At 37.6% G+C, this 22,021-nt stretch overlaps 1 protein-coding gene across 27 annotated transcripts in view; it reads right to left on the reverse strand.

Annotated features, from left to right (window-relative positions):
- The window catches only part of ZBTB20 (zinc finger and BTB domain containing 20), an 838,712-nt gene that overhangs the window by 811,317 nt on the left and 5,374 nt on the right, over positions 1 to 22,021 (reverse strand). The window lies entirely within an intron of this gene.

Consider the following 22,021-nt stretch of genomic DNA (forward strand, 5'->3'; position numbering starts at 1 on the left):
AAATTACAAATCCAATGAACAGAGATGCATTCTTTCCTCTGTATTAATTACCAAAATGTTAGCATGTAGCTATCTCTTGCTCTCCATTCTCTCTTAAATTTAGAAAAATTTCCTTAAACATATTCCATCCTATGTTGCATGTAAATTAAGTTAAATTAGATCTACAGTGTTGGAGAAGACTCTTGAGGGTCCCTTGGACTGCAAGGAGATCCAACCAGTCCATTCTGAAGGAGATCAACCCTGGGATTTCTTTGGAAGTAATGATGCTAAAGCTGAAGCTCCAGTACTTTGGACACCTCATGCGAAAAGTTGACTCACTGGAAAAGACTCTGATGCTGGGAGAGATTGGGGGCAGGAGGAGAAGGGGATGACCGAGGATGAGATGGCTGGATGGCATCACGGACTCAATGGACGTGAGTCTGAGTGAACTCCGGGAGATGGTGATGGGACAGGGAGGCCTAGCGTGCTGTGATTCATGGGGTTGCAAAGAGTCAGACACGACTGAGCGACTGAACTGAACTGAACTGAACAATCCTATATCTCTGGGGATATCCTTTGTTCTCCATAGATTTTAATTCACTCAAAAGGTACACAATTCTGTAATGCCTTTATATGCCCTGCTGTTCCATAATGTCTAAGTGCCTGCTTTTTTGATAAACAGTTGTCTATAAAGATCATTCACACATTGATCCTACTCTTTGCTCTCTCTGACCACACATTCCCACAATTGCTGCACAGTCTGAGTAATATATTTCTATACCTTGCAAGTATCTCAGTGCCCATCCACTGCTTGCAATCAGCTTTTCACTAGCCTACATTTACAAAGCTAGACCACTTTCCAACTACAACTTCTAAATTCTGCCTTCTCTACAGACTGATTTCCAATACTGAACACCCACTCTTGAGGCAAAACTAAAAGGTCAAGGCCAAGCAATTTATCTCAAAATTCCAATCACTGTGGAAAACATACCTGATTTTCCATAAAGTTCTAACTCTTGTTTCTTGGTCACAGGCTAGTTCTGTGTGCTGTGCCATTATACACCTCTGCCTACTGCAGCCACTCCAGGTCAATGAGGAGTCTTTCTTCTACTTTCTTTAAATCCATATTCCCTTAAGAGATCTAGTCAGCACACAGTAGAAAAATTAGGAGTCTCATATATCAGCTCTCTGTCACAATCTCTTCATATTTTTGTGGGCGCCTATTTTCATCCATCCCACAGAAAACTTTTTCCTTAACATTGACGTATCACGTAATTTAACAAATACTATTACCAAGAATAACATATTAATAGTTGAATATATTTTAATGTATGACTTATTAGTAAAATATATTATTTACCTATCTGATTGTATATTTTTATTTAAAAAATCTAAATAGACACTGAATAGAAAACAAAAGAAGCAAAGGATTAAGAATGGAGGCAGATTAAATTGTCAAAATCAGGTCTTTATGGAAACAGTAAGCAGAATACTTATCAGTCCTGACAAATATGCCACTATACAAGCTCTGGACATCTGAAAAGGGAAAAGGCAAACGAATGAGGGAGGTTCCGCTAGCCAAAGCTAAATATGACCTGAGCTCTGATGCCACGTCATATGCACAATCAACCTGTTACTCAAAACCAGTAACTATACTTCCAATCTTCCACTTCTAAGACAATTTTACATACTTTCTCAAGCTTATATACAAGCTTGCAATATATATATACATATATATATCTTATATATACTTGTATATATCATATATATGTATATATACACACACACATATATACATATATTTTCTATTATCTCTCAAGATGACTTTGATGTTAATGTTTAACTGATTCTCCTGAATAAAAATAGTTGGTGCTAAGGCAAAACAAAAGAAGGCTGAGGTATTTAATCATCATAAAATTAATTCTGTTGAAGGATAGCTCAATGAAGTTTTCACAAGGAAACATTCCTTAGTACTACCTGGACTTACCATCTGAATTCCTAGTAAGTGAGTTACCAAGCTGCTTAACATCTTTTTGCCTTTGTTTACTCATCTGTAAAGTGGTGATTAACAATATTAACTATCTCATGGAGTTGCAAGGAACCAACGAGCTAAAAAATGTTGAATATTTAAAAACTGTCTGGCATTTGGTGATATTAAACACAGCTAAAATGGATGAGATTCCATGGGGTAACTTATATTTAGATTCACAAAAATACTCCCAAAAGCATTTTAAGTGAGTAGTACACATTTTTATTTTCTTAAATTGAAGAAATTATGATATCAGCCTGGAATCCTAAAATAAATAACTTAATTTGGAGTGGTATTCAAGTTAAATTAGCTTGAATACTATAAGACTGGCATTATATTTTATTGTTTTTTGCTTTTAAGTTTCATAGGCTGGCTTCATCAACAAACTGCAAGCCAAAATAAGCATTACTGTAAGAAATGCTTTGGATAAACTTGAAGATATTTAAAAAATTATGCGTTGATAACTAGGTTGCATACATAAAGAATGAAGCATATAGCTTCTAAATTAAATTTTAGTTGAGTAGGGGGAGTCTGACATTTAAGAAACGACAGAATAAAAAGATGAATTCTGGGAAACTCTCCCTACCACACAAAAGAACATATTATAAAGCTCCAGTAATCAAGAAAATGTATGAACACAGGGATGGTCAAATCTATCAAGATCACAGAAAAGAAAGTCTATAAATAGACCTTCACTTATATGGACTCTTGCCATGCAAATCACTGAGGAAAGACCAGAACATTTATTAAACAAAGCTGTAAAATTTTGTATCCCTTTAGAAAGAAACCTAATCTTTGATCCATATAGAATATACAAAAATCAACTTCAGAGTATGATTTAGCAAAAGAAAGAAAAAGCACTAACCATAAAGAAAATATTGCTAAGTATGATGACATATTAATTCATTGGAATATCCTACAGGAAATGAAAGGATAACCTATGAGGTAGCAGAAGAAATAGAATTAGTATCTAGAACATATAAGGAACTGGTATTCAGGATTTACTTAGAAGTGAAAGAAACTTATTTCCTGAGAAGAAGAAACTGAAAGAATATTAAGAATTAAAGATAATATTCAATACTCTATAATGACTATATGGGAATAGAATCAAAAAAGAGTAGATACATGTATAACTGACTCACTTTTCTGTACAGAAGAAACTAACACAACATTGTAAATCAACTATACTTCAATAAAAAATTTAATTTTTTTAAAAAAAGGAATTAAGGGATAATCACTATGGTTTGTTGGGCTGAGATCAACTGATAACTTGAAGACTTCCTTGCAACTTCCTATCAAACTGAAACTTGCTTTGAGGGGAATAATCATTGGTGGTTAGAAAATTTTTAAAAGGAGACAGAAAAGAACAGAATTAAAATATGACTAACAATAACATATACATCTAAGTATGCATACAAAGTATTCTAAAAACTTCTGCTCTAGTGACACTAGTATTGTTACACAAAAGCGAAGAGATATAATAAAAATATATCCATCACAATTGCTGTTAACTTCAATTGTTCATATTTGATGGTCTTCCCTGGTGGCTCAGAGGTTAAAGCGTCTGCCTGCAATGCGGGAGACCTGGGTTCGATCCCTGGGTTGGGAAGGTCTCCAAGAGAAGGAAACGGCAACCCACTCCAGTATTCTTGCCTGGAGAATCCCCTGGACGGAGGAACCTGGTGGGCTACAGTCCACAGGGTCACAAAGAGTCGGACACGACTGAGCAACTTCACTCACTCCACTCACTCCTCATGATAAAACAATCAAAACACAAATAGAAAGTACGGGCTTCCCTGGTGGCTCAGTTGATCAAGAATTCAACCACAATGCAGCAGACCCAGGTTCAGTCCCTGGGTTGGGAAGATGCTCTGCAGACGGCACTGGCTACCCACTCCAGTATTCTGGTCTGCAGAATTCCATGGACAGAGCAGCCTGGCAGGCTACAGTCCATGGAGTTGCAAAAAGTCAGACCCGACTCAGTGCCTTTTACTTTTTCCAACAGAAAATACAAATATAATGATTAGAATGACTTCATTAAGTAAAATAGAGAACATCAAAAACATTAATTCAGATAGTTTCTACCACTGACCCTGAATAAAGTCTATTTAAAGAAATGCAGACAAAGACTGATATCTCTTTTAGGATCTATCTTGTCAACTTTCTTACAATATTGTCTCCACTACAGGAGGGGCTTTCCTGGTGACTCAGACGGTAAAAAATCTGCCTGCAATGCCAAACCCAGGTTCAATCCCTAGGTTGGGAATATCCCCTGGAGAAGTGAATGGCTACCCACTCCAGTATTCTTGCCTGGAAAATTCCACGGACAGAGAAGCCTGGTGGGCTACAGTACATGGAGTCGCAAAGAAGACACAACTGAGAGACTAACACTTTCCACTACTGGAAGAATAGCGGAGAAACTGAAGGGAAATTAGACTAGCAAATAGCAAGAATATTTATGGAAAAATTACTGGGGCAAGAAAAATTTAAAATGAGAATGTATTCTTGGAAAGTGTCAAGTATAATTTAATTAGACTTAGAGAAACAAGTCCATCCACTCCACTTTTTCCAAAACAGAATCTAAGTATTCCTAATAGTATAGCACAGTATAGTTTCTCTAGTATTAAGATTATACCTGTTTCTTCAATAATGTAAAGGTTTTACTCTTTTGTAGTATTATTTTCAAGCACAAATCATAATATAAGTATTTCCTGATAGTTGCACACACACCCAAAATTAGCCAATGGCACAACTTGTGTCTGGTTACTAAAAGATGATAAAGCTTTTACTATTTATTTAAAGCATCCATGCTATAGGCACTGTTAAATGAAGCTATAAATTACAAGGGAGAGTTTCTAATGAACTATAACAACAGATTACACAGCTGTGCTTAGCTGTCCAAGGCCATTTATTAAGTTAAAACACAGTGCAACACTATTATCACATCCAGATGTGATGAAGGCCCAGACTTCCCACAAAACACGAATATCTCTGTACTAAAAAGAGGACATCAAGACATATACCTAAATAATTTCCCTTAATGACCAGCAAAATAAAGAAATTCCGGAGACTCATCTTAAATTTCGAGCAGTTGAATGTATTCACACCTTTCATAGATCCCACTGTTCTGTCCATTTGATGCTTTGATAGCTTCATCAGTATACATTCTATTATGGATATGTCAAGAGACCTAACATCAAATATGCAAATATATATATGGTGGTGGTGGTTGGTGGTTTAGTCACCAAGTCGTGTCCAAACCTTGCGACCCCATGGACTGTAGCTACCCAGGCCCCTCTGCCCATGGGATTCTCCAGGCAAGAATACTGGAGTGGGTTGCCATTTCCTTCTCCTGATGCTGGAATGGATTGGGGGCAGGAGGAGAAGGGGACGACAGAGGATCAGATGGCTGGATGGCATCACTGACTCGATGAATGCGAGTCTGAGTGAACTCCGGGAGTTGGTGATGGACAGGGAGGCCTGACGTGCTGCGATTCATGGGGTCGCAAAGAGTTGGACACGACTGAGCGACTAAACTGAACTGAACTGAACTGATCTGAACTGATACATACATATATATATACACACACACATATCCATTAAGTGTAAAAACTGGCCACCTTCAGATTTTCATCATCATCATCATTCTTTGCACAATTAATGATGTTTTTCAAAGCACTTATATATTTACTACTTCACTTGAACCTCAAAGACTGTGTAAAGTATGTGGTGAAAATACACTATAGTAAAGATTAAGATTCTGAGGCATAGGAGTCAAGTGATTTGTCTGAAATCATATTATATGCTAACATCTTTTTATTTTTAAACATCCTTAAATGCTTTCATTTAGATATTTTATTACCTTATTAAAATCATATTGTAACTAAAATCTATTACATAAATCAGCAAGTATTTATCAGTCAACTTCTATAGGCAAGTCTTCCATTCATGCATAACTGTTGTTATAACTAATTTGTGAAATGACAGGGGTAATATTAGAAATATTTAACAAATGACACAGAAGGTACCAATCAAAGAAAATAAACACTGAACAAAGCGAAACACATCACCTAACTTTTACCAAGGGATATCAGCTACGTTATCGGCCCTGACATGGAATGATCTATGCAATTTGACTTGATATCAAAGTATAAATCATCAAGTCTACCTGGCCTAAAATGCTAGACAATTATCCAAAGATTTTTTAGAACATGTAGAAAATTCTAGTAGCATGTGACACAAAATTAAATAAACTACAAATGTAAAACAAACAAACAAACAAACAAAAAACCCTTGGTGACAATACTCAGAGATATAAAATCATCACCACCAAAATTAGTTGTAATACCTTTAAACATTTTAATCTCTTCATGTATAGCCAAATATACTTAATTTTATTAAAAAGCATAAGGGGGATTTTGAACATGCTGCATGCTAAGTTGCTTCAGTTGTGTCTGACTCTTTGTGACCCTATGGACTACAGCCCACTAGGCTTCTCTGTTCAAGCAATTCTCCAGGCAAGAATACTGGAGTGGGTTGCCATGCCCTCCTTCAAGGGATCTTCCCGACCCAGGGATAGAACCCATGTCTCCTATGTGTCCTGCATTGGCAGGCAGGTTCTTTACTAGCACCATTTGCCTATTTTGGAAATTTCATATAAATGGACTCACACAGTATGTGGACTTCTGTGTCAGACAGCTTACATTTAGCACAGTGTTCTTATGTTGTATCCTTGTTGTAGCTTGTACCAGTATGTCGTTTCTTTTTACGGCTAAATACTACTCTATTGTACACGTATACCACTCTACTGTACATGTATACCACTCTATTGTACACGTATACCACTCTATTGTATACATATACCCATTAGGGCTTCCCTTATGGCTCAGCTGGTAAAGAATCTGCCAGCAATGTAGGAGACACACATATCCATCCACAATCTGCCCAATATACTGGGTTCAGCCCCTGGGTTGGGAAGATCTCCTGCAGAAGGGAAAGGCTACCCATTCTAGTATTTTGGCTGGAGAATTCCATGGAGTCACAGAGTCAGACATGACTGAGCGAATTTCACTTTCACAGTTTTGTTTATCCATTTATCAGTTGATGGAGACTTAAGCGTCTTCCACTTTTCAACTATAATGAATAATGCTGATAAGAACACTGTGTACAAGTTTTATGTGAACATATATATGCTTTCAATTCTCTTCCACTTCAGAGTGTAACTATTGGTTCTCTTTTTATTTTTATTTTTGGCTTTTTCATCTTCACAAGATTACATATTGTATTAGTTTTATCAAAGAGCCAGCTTTAAGATTGATTTTTATTATGTTTTGTTTGGCATTTCATTAATTTCATATTCAAAAAATTAAGTTGCTTTTCTTCTCTTATTTTAGTGTTTATTCTACTTTCTTAAAGTTCCTACATAATCCTTTATTTTCCAGCTTTCTTAATAATGAAGGGATTTAAAGCTATCAACTCTCCTCTGACAGCTTCTTCAGATGTTTTCAACAGCTTTCTACATATTCTTCTTTTCACTGTTTTCCAAACTGTTTTCTTGTTCACTGTTTTCTTGTTTCTTTATCCAAGAGTTATATAGGGGTATTTTCTTTAATTTCTAAATAATAATTTTGTCACTTTATAGAAACTTCTAAAATTCTAATTATACTAACTTATAATCAGAGAATGTCCTTGCAAAATCTCTTTCTAAAATTTATAGTTTTCTTTGTCTCTAAGCACAGAGATATTTAAAAATATTTAAAGAAGGGAATGGCAAACCACTTCAGTATTCATGCCTTGAGAACCCCATGAACAGTATGAAAAGGCAAAAAGATTGGACACTGAAAGATGAACTGAAAGATGAACTCCCCAGTTTGGTAGGTGCCCAATATACTACTGGAGATCAGTGGAGAAATAACTCCAGAAAGAATGAAGGGATGCAGCTAAAGCAAAAACACCCAGTTGTGGATGGGACTAGTGATAGAAGCAAAGTTCGATGCTGTAAAGAGCAATATTGCATAGGAACCTGGAATGTCAGGTTGATGAATCAAGGCAAATTGGAAGTGGTCAAACAGGAGATGACAAGAGTGAACATCAACATTCAAGGAATCAGCGAACTAAGATGGACTGGAATGGGTGAATTTAACTCAGATGACCATTGTATCTACTACTGTGGGCAGGAATCCCTTAGAAGAAATGGAGTAGCCATCATAGTCAACAAGAGTCTGAAATGCAGTACTTGGATGCAATCTCAAAAACGACAGAATAACCTCTGCTCGTTTCCAAAGCAAACCATTCAAAATCATGGTAATGCAAGTCTATGCACCAACCAGTAATGCTGAAGAAGCTGAAGTTGAATGGTTCTATGAAGACCTACAAGACCTTCTAGAACTAACACCCCAAAAAGATGTCCTTTTCATTATAGGGCACTGGAATGCAAAAGTAGAAAGTCAAGAAACACCTGGAGCAACAGGCAAATTTGGCCTTACAAAATGAAGCAGGGCAAAGGCTAATAGAGTTCTGCCAGGAGAATGGGCTGGTCATAGCAAACACCTTCCTCCAATAACACAAGAGAAGACTCTACACATGGACATCACTAGATGGAAGACACCGAAATCAGATTGATTATATTCTTTGCAGCCAGAGATGGAGAAGCTCTACAGAGTCAGCAAAAACAAGACCAAGAGCTCACTGTGGCTCAGATCATGAACTCCTTATTGCCAAATTCAGACTAAAATTGAAGAAAGTGGAGAAAAACACTAGACCATTCAGGTATAACCTAAATCAAATCCCTTATGACTATACAGTGGAAGTGAGACATAGATTTAAGGGACTAGATCTGACAGACAGAGTGCCTGATGAACTATGGACAGAGGTTCGTGACAGGAGAACCTCCTGTCAGGAGACAGGAATCAAGACCATCCCCAAGAAAAAGAAATGCAAAAAAGCAAAATGGCTGTCTGAGGAGGCCTTAAAAATAGCTGTGAAAAGAAGGGAAGTGAAAAGCAAAGGAGAAAAGGAAAGATATACCCATTTGAATGCAGAGTTCCAAAGAATACAAGGAGATAAAAGAAAGCTTTCCTCGGTGATCAGTGCAAAGAAATAGTGGAAAACAACCAAATGGAAAAGACTAGAGATCTCTTCAAGAAAATTAGAGATACCAAGGGAACATTTTACATAAAGATGGGCTCAATAAAGGACAGAAATGGTAGGGACCTAACAGAAGCAGAAGATATTAAGAAGTGGTGGCAAGAATACATAGAACTGTACAGAAAAATCTTCATGACCCAGATAATCATGACAGTGTGATCACTCACCTAGAGCCAGACATCAGGAGTGTGAAGTCAAGTGGGCTTTACAAAGCATCACTATGAACAAAGCTAGTGGAGGTGATGCAACTCCAGTTGAGCTATTTCAAATTCTGAAAGATGATGCTGTGAAAGCGCTGAACTCAATATGCCAACAAATTTGGAAAACTCAGCAGTGGCCACAGGACTGGAAAAGGTCAGTTTTCATCCCAATCCCAAAGAAAGACAATGTCAAACAATGCTCAAACTACCGCACAATTGCACTCATCGCACACGCTAGTATGGAGAAGGCAATGGCAACCCACTCCAGTACTCTTGCCTGGAAAATCCCATGGATGGAGGAGCCCGGTAGGCTGCAGAAAATGGGGTCACAAGTTGGGCACAATGGAGCGACTTCACTTTCACTTTTCATGCGTTTGAAAAGGAAACGGCAACCCACTCCAGTGTTCTTGCCTGGAGAATCCCAGGGATGGGGGAGCCTGGTGGACTGCCGTCTATGGGGTCGCACAGAGTTGGACACGAGCAAAGCGACTTAGCAGCAGCAGCACACACTAGTAAAGTAATGCTTAAAATTCTCCAAGCCAAGCTTCAGCAATACGTGAACCATGAAATTCCAGATGTTAGAGCTGGTTTTAGAAAAGGCAGAGGAACCAGAGATCAAATTGCCAACATCCGCTAGATCATCAAAAAAGCAAGAGAGTTCCAGAAAAACATCTATTTCTGCTTTATTGACTATGCCAAAGCCTTTGACTGTGTGGATGACAATAAACTGTGGAAAATTCTGAAAGAGATGGGAATACCAGACCACCTGACCTGCCTCTTGAGAAACCTGCATGCAGGTCAGGAAGCAACACTTAGAACTGGACATGGAACAACAGACTGGTTCCAAACAGGAAAAGGAGAACATCAAGGCTGTATACTGTCACCCTGCTTATTTAACTTATATGCAGAGTACATCATGAGAAACGCTGGGCTGGATGAAGCACAAGCTGGAATCAAGATTGCCAAGAGAAATATCAATAACCTCAGACATGCAGATGACACCACCCTTATGGCAGAAAGCAAAGAAGAACTAAAGAGCCTCTTGATGAAAGTGAAAGAGGAGGGTGAAAAAGTTGGCTTAAATCTCAACATTCAGAAAACTAATATTATGGCATCTGGTCCCATCACTTCATGGCAAATAGATGGGGAAACAGTGGAAACAGTGGCTGACTTTTTTTTCTGGGCTCCAAAATCACTGCAGATGGTGACTGTAGCCATGAAATTGAAAGATGCTTATTCCTTGGAAGGAAAAGTTATGACCAACCTAGACAACATATTAAAAAGCAGAGACATTACTTTGCCAACAAAGGTCCGTCTAGTCAAGGGTATGGTTTTTCCGGTGGTCATGGATGGATGTGAATGTTGGAGTATAAAGAAAGCTGAGAGCAGAAGAATTGATGCTTCTGAACTGTGGTGTTGGAGCAGACTCTTGAGAGTCCCTTGGACTGCAAGGAGATCCAACCAGTCCATCCTAAAGGAGATTAGTCCTGGGTGTTCATTGGAAGGACTGATGCTGAAGCTGAAACTCCAATACTTTGGCCACCTGATGCAAAGAGCCGACTCATTTGAAAAGACCATGATGCTGGGAAAGATTGAGGGCAGGAGGAGAAGGGGACGACAGAGGACGAGATGGTTGGATGGCATCACTGACTCAAAGGATATGGGTTTAGGTGGACTCTGGGAGTTGGTGATGGACAGGGAGGCCTGGCATGCTGCGGTTCATGGGGTCACAAAGAGTTGGACGTGACTGAACTGAACTGAACTGAAAGAATATCATATTCTATAAATATATTGTTTCAGAGTTATATTATTCCATTTCTCTTGTTGTTCACAGATGTTTAACAGAGATGGCTAGATCTTTCCAATAGTTTTTACTGTACGTATTTATCTACTATAAATAAATGTGCTCTATACATATTTATGTGGTTATTTTCTTCATGAACTATGCCTTTTATCATTATAGTGCCCCTTTTGATAACAATGCTGTCAACTTACATTTTCCTATTTCCCTTTTGTTTGAATTTGTGATATTTTTTATGTTCACCACTTTACAAACAACATTTCTTTATAATTTTGACATAGACGGAGGAGCCTGGTGGGCTGCAGTCCATGGGGTCACTAAGAGTTGGACACGACTGAGCAACTTCACTTTCACTTTTCACTTTCATGCATTGGAGAAGGAAATGGCAACCCACTCCAGTGTTCTTGCCTGGAGAATCCCAGGGACAGTGGAACCTGATGGGTTGCCGTCTATGGGGTCACAGAGTCGGACACGACTGAAATGACTTAGCAGCAGCAGCAGCAGGTATTCTTTTAATAAAATCTGAGTGGTTTATTTTTTAAATTCAATCTAACATCTTTTTTAATGGAAGAATTTAGTCTATTACATTAAATATAATAATGTGCTTAATATTATATCTTCCAGTTATATTTGTTGCGTACCCTGCATTATTTTTCTCTTATTTCCCTTTTCTGGATTTTTTTTTTTTGCTTAAACAAGTGGCTCTGCATTCTTTTTTCCTTGCTGCTAGGAAAGTTCTAAAGGATGTTCTATCATGCTAATCTTCCCTTTCTCTACTCTAAGGAAGAGGTTCTATTCCCCAACTGTTTCTCATAAATAACATGTTCAGGATATCCTCATTTTTCTTCCTCTTCGTTTCCTTTCTTCTTATCTCCTACCACTCATTTTCACCCTCTTTTACATTTCTGTTTACTCCCTCCATCAACTAAGTTTTGATCAGTTTAGCATATTAAAAATTTTTATATAAATATGCTTATTTCAAAAGCCTGAAATTGTCTGTTTCATTACTACTATCTAGTAATTCCCAAGAAGGGTAACCATCAAACAATTGCACTCATTTCCCTTCCTAGTAAGGTCATGCTTAAAACCTTGCAAGCTAAGCTTCAGCATTATGAAAACCAAGAATTTCCTGAAGTTCAACCTAGGTTTAGAAAAGGCAGAGGAAACAAGAGCTCAAATTGCCAACATTCGCTGGCATATTCGATCATAGAGAAAGGAAGCGAATTTCTGAAAAACATCTACCTCTGTTTCATCAACTACACTAAAGCCTTTGACTGTGTGGATCATAACAAACTGTGGAAAGCTCTTAAAGAGATGGGGATACCAGACCATCTTACTTATCTCCTGAGAATCTAATGTGGGTCAAGAAGCAACGGTTAGAACCCTTTATGAACAACTGATTGGTTCAGAATTGAGGTGTATGACAGGGCTGTCTGTTGTCACCCTGTTTATTTAAACTATACGCTGAGCACATGATGAGAAATGCTGGGCTGGATGAATTACAAGCTGGAATCAAGATAGGCAGGAGAAACATCAACAAGCTCAGATGTGCAGATGATACCACGCTAATGGCAGAAAGTGAAGAGGAACTAAAGAGCCTTTTGATGAAGGTGAAGGACGAGAGAGAAAAAGCTAGCTTAAAATACTAAAAAAACTAAGATTATGGTATCCAGCCCCATTACTCCACGGCAAATAAAAGGGGGAAAGGTGGAAGTAGTGACAGATTTTCTCTTCTTGGGCTCTAAAATCACTTCAGATGGTGACTGCAGCCATGAAATCAGAAGACAACTGCTTCTTGGCAGGAAAACTAGGACAAACCTAGACAATTTGTTGAAAAGCAGAGACATTACTCTGCCAACAAAGGTCCGTATAGTCAAGGCTATGATCTTCCCAGTGGTCACGTACGGTTGTAAAGCTGCATCGTAAAGGCAGAATGCCAAAGAACTGATGTCTTTGAACTGTGGTGCTGGAGAAGACTCCTGAAAGTCCTTTAGAGAGCAAGATCTAACCAGTCAATCTTAAGGGAGATCAACCCTGAATATTCACTGGAAGAACTGATGCTGAAGCTCAGTATTTTGGTCACCTGATACAACTGCCAACTCACTGGAAAAGTCCCTGATGCTGGGAAAGATAGAGGGAGAAGAGGGTGTCAGCAGATGAGATGGCTGGATGGCATCACTGATGCAATGGACATGAACTTGGGCAAACTTCGGGAGATGGTGAGGGACAAAGAGGCCTGGAGTGCTGCATGCCATGGGGTCATGGAGTCAGACACAACTGGGAGACTGAGCAACGACAAGCCATCTATCTGTATCTCTTAATGAAATTATACACACAACACACACACACACAATTGTAAATAAATGTTCATTATTCACCACTATTTCTTTTGCTTTTCATCTGGAAATCTATGCCCTGGTTTATTTGTTGTTTGCTTATAATTTATTCTCAGGTCTTGCATAAGGAATAATAATCCTATGTTCTGAGTTTTGGTTTTCCCTAAATGTATTTCTTTCACCTTGACTAGCAAATAACAACTTTCTGGCCACTGAAATTCTTGACTTGTAGTCATTTTCCTTTTGCAGTCCATTAATGTCATTCTTTGGAAGGAATGATGCTAAAGCTGAAACTCCAGTACTTTGGACACCTCATGCGAAGAGTTGACTCATTGGAAAAGACTCTGATGCTGGGAGGGATTGGGGGCAGGAGGAGAAGGGGACGACAAAGGATGAGATGGCTGGATGGCATCATTGGCTTGATGGACATGAGTTTGAGTGAACTCCAGGAGTTGGCAATGGACAGGGAGGCCTGGAGTGCTGCAACTCATTGGGTCGCAAAGAGTCAGATATGACTGAGCGACTGAACTGACTGAACTGAACTGAATGTCACTCCACTATCTTCTTGCTTCCTATGTTAGAGATATGAAGTTCTATGATACTTTAATATTTTACCCCTGTATAGGAGAAACTTGTTCTTTCTACTTGGGAGTTTAGTTTCAATTTATTTTTAGAGTTCAGAACCTTTATCAGGACATGCCTAAGTGAGCCTTGTCTTTCAATCAAGACCGTAAATCAATAAACCCTTTCAATTCACAGACTCTGATATTTCTTAAACACAAAGAAATTTTCTTCTATTATTTATTTATACCTCTCCTCTTTCTGTTCTTATTTCTCCCTCTGTAATTCCTACTATTCACATTTTGATTTCTAAACTATCCTCCAAGACTCATCCTTGGGGTCTCATCAAGATTTTCATCATGTTTTATTTTTGTGCTATGTACTTTGGTATCTCATACTTGGTCTTTCGGTTCACTGATTCACATTTCAACAGTGATCACGTTCTCTTCTGATTTTTCCATCAAATAGCTCAACTGAGATATGTTTGTCTTAGTATCTGAAATTCTTCTTTGTTCTGTATTTGTATTTCCTTAAGTGCTCTTGTTATATTTCAAATTTGAGGTTTCATTTATTTTTGCCAACATTACTAGTTGCTTAGAGTAGGTACTGTTAATTTTCCTGCCTGATCTTCCTCTCTCCCTTACCATTGCTGCTGCTGCTGCTAAGTCGCTTCAGTCGTGTCTGACTCTGTGAGACCCCATAGACGGCAGCCCACCAGGCTCCCCAGTCCCTGGGATTCTCCAGGCAAGAACACTGGAGTGGGTCGCCATTTCCTTCTCCAATGCATGAAAGTGAAAAGTGAAAGTGAAGACGCTCAGTCGTATCTGACTCTTAGCGACCCCATGGACTGCAGCCTACCTGCCTCCTCTGTCCATGGGATTTTCCAGGCAAGAGTACTGGAGTGGGGTGCATTAGGGCCTTTTAAAAGGTTTGTTATTTTTTATTGATATCTCACTGGAGCTCTGGTTTGGTTGTTGGAGTATCCTAAATGGCATAAGTGTTAACACTTGGAGAAAAGAAATGTAGATAGTCTACCAATTCCCTGCCAGGTCATGAGGAGGTAGATCACTGTTGCCTTATTTCTGAATTTTCTTTCAGCCTCAGGGACAGAGAAAACTCAGCCAGTGCATTCAGCTACTTGGACTTTTTAGATAGCTGGAGAGACTTGGATATATAAAACAGGCAAAAATTAACCTTTTCTCATTGTGGTTCACACCCTCTGAAGCCCAAACTCTTGGTTACAGTGTCTACTGTTTCCTGATCTTTATCCCTGAACTCCAGTACTGTTCTCTAGTTGCTTGCCCAGCTGAAGGAAGAAAACCCTCAAAGCAGTTTTTCTGTCCCAGGTGTCATGGCAATTGTTCACAGATCTCAGCAGTGATTTGATACCAAAAGTCAGGAATTGGAAGTGAAGGAGAAGATTGCCATACCTAGGTCAAGTTGTTTTCTGAATCCTTAATTTTAAAAATATTGGTGGCAGGGGGTGGGGGGCACATATGAACCTGGAGTTATCTGGGACTTTGTTATAATTATTCCCAAGAATCAATACTTCCCTCACAAAGTATACTCTTGAATATATAAAAATGGCAATAAGCTCTCTTTATGTTCTTAGGTACAAATTCCAAAAAAACACTACAGCTATTAATCATTTGAAGTACACTTTAATGAAATCCCAGTTTTAATTATTCTAGGACATAATTATCTTTTGTTTCGGAAACAACTTCAAATCTACGTGCTGCTGTTTCAGTTAGTAGAAAGACAAACTACAACTTCGGCCAGTCATGCTAAGTTTCCTACTGTCTAACTAGCAAGTCTTATAAACAAGAAAAAGCAGATCAGTTGTTATACAGGAATTAAACATCCATCCTACACAGTGGCTTATATGATACTACCCTCCATATTTTTCATAGCCCAATTACCTTTTTTGCTTTTTAGGAGAGCTAAGGATATAATATCAAGAACATTAAAGTGTTTCACTGGACTAGACTTCTAAACATAATAAGGTAAAATAATCTAAAGCTCTGTTTTATAGGTGTGTGAAATTTTATGAACTTATTTTAAGAATTAGGAAGCTCATATAAAATGCTAAAAATCTCATTACAATCTATTAAGTGTAAAAAAATACTCTGGACTGTTTGTTCTACTATCCAGATAGGAATCATATAGGATATGAAATTTGGATTTCATCCTTGAATCACTAGGTAATGTAATTCTGTGTACTCTATTCAATACAATATCCTGAATTGATTGTAGTAGATTTGCTTTACCATTGATGGGCCATATCTGATATATTTCTTTTCTGAATCATGGTAAATATAATTTTTTATTGCAACTTCTGCCATGACAGAATTTCATTAAGTATCTAAAATGATAGAAAAGCATGAGCATGTGTAAAAATATTTGGGTCTTAGAAAAGTACAGAGAAAGCCTATATTAGGTAATAACAACTGGAACAATGCTAAATTTGAACCAGTCAACAGAAAATAAGGAATGATAGTCTGGTAAGCAAGGATCAAGGTAATCTTTCAGGAAAGTTACGAACAGTCTCATCAACCCTGAATCCTCCAACGTGCCAGAGACTGTGCTAAGCACTAAGGCTTCACAGATTAATAAAATATGGTATTGCCCTTAAGGATCTGCAGTTCAGTGTAGTATAAATCTGAATGCTATCTTTCCAGGTGATGAATGTCAAAGAATGGACGCACCCAATTCTGCATAATACAATTGATCATTACACAAATAATAGAAACAGAGGTATATACGACATGAAATTACAGAAAAAGAACCACCATTTATTTTGGGGTTTTACACACTCTGGCAATTCACTTTATAACAACTGCTGAAATACCTGAATCAGAAAGGTCTGGAATCCCGTTCATTTTCAGCTCAAATCACCCCTTCATCATACTATTGTCTTGTTCTCAAACCTTTGCTAGAAGAAAAATTACCAAGAGGCTGAATTTTCAAAGGTATTTCTCTAAGGGTCAGATATATAAAGGGAAAGTAAGATGCAAACAACACAGCTGTTGAAAAGACTAGGTACTACAGCATGTCAGAAGAACAGAACAAAAGAGTACCAATGACAATAAACTTGAAGGGGAAAGATGTCACACGTAAACTGAATGTTGATTATCTTTCTAACTTCACAGTATATTGTGTTAGAAACATACAAATGTATATTGTAGTGTATTTTTTAATGTACTAGAAATGAGAGTAGTCTGAAGAATATATCAGAGATATTGTCATAAGGAAAACTAAAGACACATAAGTGATAGTGTAGCTCTTCCATTATTCATTGAGTCTGCCCCACCATATATATGTAATATAGCTCAACAATGAATATTACCTCTTAAAAACTTTTGAAGTCTCCAGTACCTTGTAGAAAAAGGGTGACTATGCATTCAGGTATACCTATCCGTATTTGGTTTGACATCATTAAAATTATTTTAAATTTAAAAAAATCACTTTAAAAGTTTATGTAATTCCCTTTTCATTAACTCATATGGGCAATCATAAATATAATCCAAACTCATGTATATTAACTTTGCCTTCACTGATCATTTGAACCTATTACTCCAATAGAAATGCATTCATCCTATCAAATAAAATTGAACCTTTCTTTTGGTATAGCAACAAATGAAGGAAAAGTTACTGTTACTTAGAGGAGTCTAGACTCTATTCCACCTTAAGTCTGCTAGAGCCAGGCTCCATGACTATGGGAAGAGGAGACATCATAAGCTAAATTACAAAGTGAAATGAAGTAAAATTAGGCTATAATTTAATTTGTTTTACTCATCAAATTCTCAGCAAAGCTAACAGGTGTTTTCTTATATTTAAAAACTGGACGGCAGACAAAAACTTGTACTATAAATGCCCTTCAGAAATAGTGATTTCAGAATTGAGGGGCACATGGTAGGTACTCAATAAATGACAGCTATTCTCAGATTTACCATATAGGCTTTTGTGCTAAATTGCATTTCTTGGTAATGCATCTAAATTTACTGGCTAATTTTAAGTTAGTATCAATGATCATGCTTTTTATGCCAAAACCATAGCAGCCTTTGTATCCCAAACTCTAGGTGGCTCCTATTTAAGCCAGTTGTTGGCTCTGAAACAACTACAGGGGTTCAAACAACAAAAACACGGGTGCCTTCCAAAGTCAGTAGGATTGACCAAAGTTTTCAATATATTGTTTCTATTCTGCGTCATCCTTATTTTTCTGTATGATCCCAGTTCTTGGTTCCTCAACCTGTTCGATTTAGGTCTCCTTTTTGACCTCTGCCTTCCCAGTACTCCCAGTGTCTAATGCTCCCTTGACCTGCTCCTACTCATTTTCTTCCATCTGCTTTAATATGTTACCCAGCTCCAATGCTGCATCCAAACAAATCAGGCAGCAGCCACCCGGTCCATCCACTGTTAAAACCTTCAGACAAACTCCCTCTCAGGATCTGTACTTCTAGACTGAAAAGTTAATTTAAAAACAAACTTTGGCACAGCAAACATTCCTCCCACTTACAGCTCTTTCACATTGTGCCCTTCTCCAGAACCTTCTCCAAATCCACTATGTCCTTCTTGAAATAAAATTACCAGTACTAATCAGGGTTGGTATTCAGTGAAAATGGTCCCATAAGAGGCATGATGAAGAGTGATTAAGACCTTAGATTTTCTGGAGTTGGACTTGAGTTTGCATTTCCAGCTGTTATATTCTGTGACTTTTAAGAAGTTACTTAACCTTCCTGAGCTTTAGTTTATCTTTAAAAATGACATAATAACAGTGTCTCTCTCAAAATATGTAGATATAACCAACGTCTGGTACAGAATAAGTGCTCATAAATGTTGGCTACTGTAGTTGTTATTGTTATCATTGTTTAGTACAAGAACAGAATATATTTTGTTTTCTTCTCACTATGCTTACAATCAATAAGCTTGCTAGTATTTTTGGTACCAATGCCATTAGGAAAGGGTCTACATTAATTCCTCAGTACATGGGCTGGGTTTCAGTTAACTTCTATTCTAAAATAAGCCTCCTTTCTAAATCTCTCTCTTATTTTTCCCCCTTATTTGCATGCATTGAAGTACTCATAGCACCTTTTCTGCACTATGGTTGATTTAGTTTTTTTCATTTCTCCCAAATAGCTTGGGTGTTCATTTGCGTCAGTTGTGTCTAACTCTTTGCAACCCTATGTAGCCCGCCAGGCTCCTATCTGTCCAGGGGATTCTCCAGGCAAGAATACTAGAGTGGGTTGCCATGCCCTCCTCCAAGAGACTTCCCAACCCAAGATTGAACCCGCATCTCCTGGGTCTCCTGCACTGTAGGTGGATTCTTTACTGCTGAGCTACTGGGGAAGCACCCCCAAATAGCTTAGCATTGCCTAACACATTGTTGAGTTTATTGTATAGTCTGTCTATTAGGTAATTTATAAAATGTTAAGAGCAGTACCAAGAATATCAAGAGTTATGGATAGGTGTATGAGAGGGAGACAAACCAAAGATTATATAGCTTTCTCCAGATAGCTGCTTCCATTTGTGAACAGGTAAAGGGTTTGATGGTTTTGAGCCTCTCACTAACACTCAGACCAGCCAAAGGAGTATGAGTCAATCAAAAAGAAACTGAGAATGAAATTCTAAATGAAAACTTTAAGGTCATCATTAAACAAATACCTACAAGTAGGTACACAAAAATTGTGTGCAATTTGTTTCTGTATATGACAGCACAATAGCTGCAAAGTCTTTTCTAACACAAGTCCTTCCCACTATTCTTCATCAAAATAGAGTCAACTTCCTTAGTCTATCTTACTGTCCTTCCTGTGTAAATCTATCCCTGGGTGGGTACAATGTAGAATCAAAGATCAAATACAACAGATAAGAATTACCAGTTTTATAAGGTCTATATGGCGATGGCCCCTCATACTCAGTTTATTTATGGTTTACTTTAAAATAGCACAAAAACCAAGTTAATCTTTCTTCAAATATATCTATCTATCCATATATTTTCCAGAATTAGAAAATGACTGAGATAATTTTCTGTTATTACCTTTCTCCACTTAAGCAACTTATGCAGAGTGAAATGCAAAGAATCATGTTTATAAATTATATTACCAATATATCTACTTGAGTGAAGATGAGCTGGTAAAAATTTACGTAAACTAATAGACTTATTAGTGAGCCTTAGTGAAGTAGCTCTGTCGTGTCCGACTCTTAGTGACCTCGTGCACTGTAGCCTACCAGCCTCCTCCGTCCATGGGATTCTCCAGGCAAGAATACTGGAATGGGTTGCCACTGCCTTCTCCAGGGGATCTTCCCAACCCAGGGATCAAACCTGGGTCTCCCGCATTGCAGGCAGACGCTTTAACCTCTGAGCCACCAGGGAAGCCCAGGCTTATTATAGTTACCAACTATAAAAGATTATCAGTACTTAATATTGCGGCTCTTAAACTTGTACTATTATATTTAAAAGCAAGCATCATTAAAATGAAACTTTTATCCAGGGCTGAAAGTAAAAGGCAAAGACACATATTTTACATATACTCTTTCCTGTGCCCCTCTGCACATCACATCTAGTCACTTTACCTGAAGATAAAGATTCAAGTATCAAAACACTACACTCACAGAACAGAGAGAGACCCTGAAGGTGAAGGAAGCGAAGGTAGAGATCCAAACAGATCATGCAACATGCCTAAGATCATACAACTAGTTGGCTGTAGCACTAGATCTAGAACAATCTTTCCAAACTCTACATCTGAAATTTCTGACAAAGTGCAGTAAAAAGAGAATTCAACGTAATATATAAGGGATCAGCCAATAAGTTAGATGTTGTCCCCTTAAGTTAAAAACTGTTGGACTTAATGACTTCTCACTTGATTTTATACTCCTGGAAAATAAAATAACATAAATCTGCAAAAACTGACCAGAAGTAATATCAATTACAAAGAAAATTTATACCCTTTCTTAAAACCATGTAAGAAATATTTTTAATGCCTAAAGGAAGTCAAAGATTTACTGGTTGTGTGTACATGTATAGTAGTGATGGGGTTTGTTTCATTTTGTACATTGTTTGAGGTTCCTTTTGTGATGTTAATTTGTATCCCCAAAATGGAAGTACAAAGAAAGCGAATTGCTGATAATTTATAAAGCATTGTTATATATAAGTAAATAAGTCTCTAGAAACAAAGGTCAGTAAGAAAATGGTTGCCAATAATTTCAAAACTAAAAATCTGAGGTTTTTTAAACGTTTGAATAATTGAAAATAATTATTGTTTAATATTATTTAAAACATTTTTTAAAAAGGTCAAAAGTAATTGAAAAAGAGATTAAAGCAGTCTACTTAATTCTCTAAACTGTGTGTGCATTTTTCCTGAAGTGTATATTCATGAGCTGACAGTAGAGACAGGCTGCCTGCTTTGTTTGACTATAGTTCTGTTTACCTCATACTGTCAAGAATGGATTTTGACACTCACAGTATTAATATTGCTATTTTTATTGATACAATTAGCACTGCTATAAATAATTCCTCGGCCTGGCATATCTAAGTATATCATTACAATCAGCAATATTGGGGCTTCTTTTTCTTACATGATACCTCAGAAACAGACTGCTGGATCAAACAACAATGGTGACTTCATGATGTGGAAGTTACGGGAAAAAAAAAAGTTGCCCTGTCAATAAAGACTACTGTTTTGTGTATGACTTCACTAAACAAACGAGTTTATATTTGTTTGAAACTAAACTTTCTCACCAATCTGCTGTTTCAATTTCACATCTCACCATATTGCACCTAAAACATGCAATCTGGATTCCTGTTGCTACTCTCCCCATCCCCCCCAATAGTTCAGGAATGGGTTTGAAATATGAAGCTTCAATATATAAAGCAAAAGAATTAAGACACCCAAAATTCAGAATGGGTGGGTGAAAATAAGTGTGCTTGAAGTCACTTGTATAATTGCCGATGGGTGGCCCACTTGTGAGCTTT

The sequence above is a fragment of the Ovis canadensis genome, chromosome 1, assembly GCF_042477335.2.
Source record: "Ovis canadensis isolate MfBH-ARS-UI-01 breed Bighorn chromosome 1, ARS-UI_OviCan_v2, whole genome shotgun sequence".
Classification (NCBI taxonomy): domain Eukaryota; kingdom Metazoa; phylum Chordata; class Mammalia; order Artiodactyla; family Bovidae; genus Ovis; species Ovis canadensis.